Genomic DNA, 5,751 nt, shown 5'->3' with positions numbered 1-5,751 from the left:
TATATTGTTACAATAGCAGTTGAAAAATATTAAAAATACATAGGCACAATTTTTTTTTATAAGCATTTAAAGATCGAATTTTGACTTTTATAGCTAAAGATTGAAAATTTAAAACAAGGTTCCATGTAAATAGGTAAATATATAAATTACTTTATTCACAATAATATCATCATATATACTTAGTAATATCATAGGCTAACTGACCGTTTTCGCTCAGAATCGTTTTTCTTATACAATAATAATATTACTTATATCATTGAATTAAAATTTAACACCATCCATTACAGCGACCCACTTGTAACCTATTGTACATCAGAGTGACATCCACTTACCCACTTTTTAATTATTGAGATGTGTATACCTAACAATTAACAGTTTAAATATTTAACTATCATTTGAAATTTGTAAACTAAAATAGATATAATATACACTGTATATTTTCATTAACTTACCCAGTGTCAACCTTTGTCCATGTTTAGATTTTATACTCCTACTAAATCCTACCTACTAGCGTAACTAAAATCTTTTTGCACTGGTTCACCAAATGTTAACCTTATAGGTAAAAACTTAATGATTTTTATTTTTATTTTTTTCTCTCTGAGTTAAAAATAGTAGTATCTTCTAGACTTAAGCTCTACATTTTGTCGTTATGTTTTTGTTTTTGTTTTCTGTTTCTTTTGTTGATTTTTGTAACTTGTTTTTATTATTATGTATTCTGAAAATATCTTTAAATATTTGCACTGTATGCCCACTGGGCGTTTATAAATAAAATATTAAAGATACTGAAGTAGAAAATCAGAGCATTTTCACTGTCCCATAATTAGGAGATGACAGCAAACACACATTATTTCGCTCCGCCAAGAATCTATAATTGCGAAAAGCATAATATGTAAAACTGTACTGATAGGTGGATATGATAATAAATATTATAATTACAACGATATTATTGACTTCAGGAAATAATTTGTGCAATTTGTGAGAAATATGTAGATATTAATATAATTTTTTTTTTTATTATTGCCAAGTTTACACGTGATCTATATGTATCTATAATCACAGAACAATCTAACTAAGTACCTAGTTTTTTTTACATATCTATATTTTATATATTACATAAGTAGATATATCTGAATAATACATTGTACTATTACAATGTTACCCAATTAATATTTTATCAGTTATCTACAGTTTTGTACTTTTACTCTCGGCTATTCCCCACTTGTTTGCTTATAATTTATACTAAACAAACGTATATGTTAGTTACCTACCTACCTATAGTTGTTTGTTTGGACACCATTGCCATGTGCTATAACACAGTAACAGTGTAACACACTCGGACACTGTCTCAGTAGTCCGTAGTCTGCAGTACTGCATGGTACTAGTTAGATGATCGACGTGAGTGCAAGATATTTAGTTTTAATTATTATTTATTTTATATACCTAAATGTTAAATAAAAAGCTTGTGGTTTTCATCAAGTATGCTAATAAAAATTATTTTCCAAGGTAAATATTTAATTTTAATTTTATAAATCATTAACTATAAGTAGGTAGGTAGGTAGGTACTAACTACTAACTATTGATTGTATTATATGAGAAATACTCTTTTAACATATATATTTGGTTATTTGAGATAAAATGAGACAGAATGTATTACTAATACAGGTTATGCTCATAAACATACCTACCTATTATAATGTGTATCTTTAACCAATAGGTGTATACGGATAATTGTATATAAGCTGTTATACCTAATATGGAAACCGGATTTCAATACATATAGGTACATCTATATTATAATAATTATATTTTTTATTGTATAATGTACCTATAATATCAAATAAAAACAAATACCTAAATATTAATTTATATAAAAACTGTACTACGTATAATAAAATTACAAAACTTATATGTCTATTGTCTGTTACTATTGGTCAATATTTCATCAAATTAATAAATTGCGTCTACTTAATGATGTGTATATAATCCGTACTCGCCTACAATCCTATAATATGTCATGACTCAAATAATCTAAAAATTAAATGTTTTTAGTACTTATTACTTACTATATTATAAAAACTTCAATATTTTTAAAGTTTGTATAATAAAAGGAAAAATGTAAAAAATTCGTTTACAATGTTTTCATTTTTAAAAATTTTTATTTACTTAAATGTATCACCTTTTTTTATTATATTGAAATATATCTACAATCTATATATTTTTTTGTACATTGAGTAGATTTGATAAATGACAGATAAAAAAAAAGGTTAACATGAAATTATGAGATTAGGCAGGATACCCATTGGTAACACCCTATGAAATGTATCACCTATAAAATTTTTTTTTGTCATGTTGACAACATTATTATATGTATATAGTATATACATGTTATTAGATAGTTACTTCAGTTTTCAATCGTGTCTAGGTACTTTTATTTTTTAATATTATTTATTTGTATTTATGTGTACACCGTATACACTATGGTCTATAAGTAACTTTATAGTCTATTAATTATTATTCTATATTTCTATTTTATTACAATGGCATGTGACATATAGGATCAAGTGTTGCTCGGGCAACACCTTAAATATGGGTTGGTGGGTGTTGATAGATGGAAAATAGAACATTTTATAGTTCGCTATAACCGTATTATGAGGTTGGTCACCTTAAATTATTTGAGCAACACCGATTTTTTTATGATACTCGCCACTGTTTCTATATTGAGATAAAATATAGGGAATGCTAAAATAAATTATGAAAATTCTTAATGTGGTAGTAATTCTTATGTACCTATCTGCAATTTGTTTTGTTATTTTAAAATAATAGTAATTCAGGTAATTATATTTTAATTTAATTGAGTGCAATTTACAATTTTCAATTTTCTCCCTTCATTTGTCGCCATTTACGTGTTGTCAAAATTATAAATGCCTAATTTTCAATCGACGTTTTTATTACTTGGTATTGCCAAACCGAGTTTACATTTACATAGTCTGGATAGTCGCCTAGGTAAAGAGAATAAAAGATAAACAATTTGCGCCACATGATATATAATGCGCGTCTATGTATCCAAAAATGTAAAGCTGCGAACAAGTAACTTTTAGGTATACCAATTGTTGTTTATTATCAATTCCTTCCTTTTTACTTTTATTTTTAATAACACTGAACACGTTTTGTTACAATGTTACATACGTGAATGAAAATGCAACCTCAACGATAACAATTTTTTTATTATTGTTATAATATTATTGCAAGGCCATTTTCCTAATTAATTAATCAATCAAATGTCTGATATTTAAAATGTATTATGTAATACATCATACTTGAACGTTGAAATGCAATTGATAATATAGGAATCAGCATACTATTATAAATTAAAATCAAATCTTTATTAGACATTAGTTATTAGCAGTTACTACATAATTTGTATGCCAATATATTTTTAATGTTTAGCTGAACAGGTAAACACTAAACACAAGTAAAATATATTTATGATGATAGTTTTAGTGGGAAGTTGAGAGCAAATAATAGAGCTACACATGAAATTTCTTTCAAAAAAAAATTTGAGTAGGTAGGTATATTTTTATAATATGTGCTTACTAAGGGCCATTTGCACCGTCTTTGATTAAAGTTAACCGGAGTTTAATCGGCCGAATTTGCCCGGTTAAATATCTGTTATCAGCTGATTAAGCTTAATCGAAGTTAAACCGTAGACGGTGCAACTGGCCCTAAGGCAGTAAGGTATATAGTACCCTATACCTATAGTATACTGTAATTCTGTTCACCTACTTTTCTATTATATTAACATAAATTACAATTAGGTAGGTACCTAAATAGTAAATACCTACTAAGTGCTTTAAAGATCAAAAAATAAAATGATTTTTTTTTAATCACAACAATTAACCACAACAAAGAAATTCATAACACTATAATCTATGTTCGTTATATTCGTTGTCCATTGATCAATATGTATATTATACACCCTGTTTATGGGTTTTCCGTACAAAGATTGAAAAAGATATCATGTTTGATGTTATTAATGAATAGATCAAAAATCTATTTTGCATTATGAGAATACGAGATTTTTATGGTAATTTACATAAATGATGATGATATGCAGGTACCTAACAATTTTTGATTAATATCTTAACAAAAAGTTTAAATAACTTGTATAAATATTATGGAGGAAACAAATTTATCAAACTAGTTTAATAAATTGGATAAATAAAAAAAATGTTTGAATTTGTTATTTACTTTACAAACAATAGAATAATATATGCTTACCTACCTAATGATAAAATATTATAAGATAGGTTTAATTACCTATATTATAATATTGATCAATAAATTGTTTAATATATATATATATATATAACATAATATAGCAACATAAATCATTAATTGTATATAGTAGTTATTACTTATTAGTTATGCACTATGTAACTATTGGCTATAGAACCTATTATCTATCCTAAAAAAAAGAAATGATTACATTTTAATTACCTACCACCATCTGAATTTATATTTATTTTATATAGGTACCTACGTATAACAATAATAATATTTTTAATGTTATTATTTTTATAATTATTTTACGTTTTCAAATATGAAAAATATTGATATAGGTACTCCTATAGTTATAGTAAGGCTGAGCATTAACAAGTTAAAAAGTTAATTTTATTTTAACTTTTTAATTTAACTAGTTACTTTTGACTTTTCATTAACTTAACTGTTAACTTACTAAATTTATTTTTTAATTAACATGAAATTAACGAGTTAATTTTTCATTTTAAGAAGTAAGTTAAGTTAATTTATTTTGTTTTTAATTTAATTTAATTATCCTTCACTATTTCAGTCTATTTCTTTTTCATGTCAAAAAATATGTATAGGAAATTGTTTAAAGTAAAAAAGGTATATCATTCTATTTTAACTTATATGGAAATACTGTACATAGTATAAACACTATAGTCTATAATTTAGTTTTGAGTTGGCAAAAAATTAAGTATGCTAGCGTTGTATAAACAAATGAACTTTTTTGTAACTTAGTAAAAAAATAACAAAAAGTGTGTATTAACTTTTAACTAATTGAGTTAACCTATAGTTTAATTAATTTTTAACTTTCAACTTTTTGTTATTGGTGCATATTAACTTAACTTAACTGAGTTAAAAAAAATCATTAACTTGCCCAGCCTTGGTTATAGTTATACCCATGTATAGGTAGGTAATGTATATAAATAGGTATAGTAAACACTAATAAATAGATATGTATACCGTAGACATATTCATTTGACATTACCTTTAAATCTACAACGTATCATAATGTATACCTATACATAAGACATGTATGTATTATATAAAATACGGTGTTATTATATACAGGTGTATCTTGTTTCAAATTGTTCTCATTGTTTGGATAGATATAATAGCAAATAGCTGAGTTTTGTATATTTTCAAACGTGGTTCAAATTATTCTCTAAACTCTCCCGATATCTCTAAAATAAATTGATATTTTCGTCAAAATCGGTCGTGTCATTTTTATAAATTACTAAATGCTCCCGCGCACTTCGTTTCCCGTACAAAATGACAACTCTCAAAATATTATGATTGTTGAATATTCCTTTTGGGTGTAACTCACTGCAGTAAGTGCAACTCAGCCACCCTGATATTGAATCCGACTACACGTGTCTACGTCGAATCGCGGACAAAATGCTACACAAATGTAAATTTAAAATTGTGAACTAAATAATGTTTTTATAC

General features: G+C 25.6%; 1 protein-coding gene across 2 annotated transcripts in view; it reads left to right on the top strand.

Moving 5' to 3' along the window:
• The first annotated feature begins 1,284 nt into the window (after nt 1-1,284).
• LOC100165902 (facilitated trehalose transporter Tret1-2 homolog) overlaps nt 1,285-5,751 on the top strand; it is a 10,370-nt gene continuing 5,903 nt past the window's right edge. Inside the window, exon 1 of one of the 2 annotated variants that reach the window (XM_001943236.5) lies at nt 1,285-1,395. The gene's annotated coding sequence lies outside the window, so the exon portion shown is untranslated. Of the gene's footprint in view, nt 1,504-5,751 lie in introns of both variants that reach the window. The other variant, XM_003243743.3, reaches the window with a different exon arrangement.

This window comes from Acyrthosiphon pisum, chromosome A1, assembly GCF_005508785.2.
Source record: "Acyrthosiphon pisum isolate AL4f chromosome A1, pea_aphid_22Mar2018_4r6ur, whole genome shotgun sequence".
Taxonomy (NCBI): domain Eukaryota; kingdom Metazoa; phylum Arthropoda; class Insecta; order Hemiptera; family Aphididae; genus Acyrthosiphon; species Acyrthosiphon pisum.
Note: the sequence above shows the minus strand (reverse complement) of the source record. Positions and strands in the feature narration are given on the sequence as shown.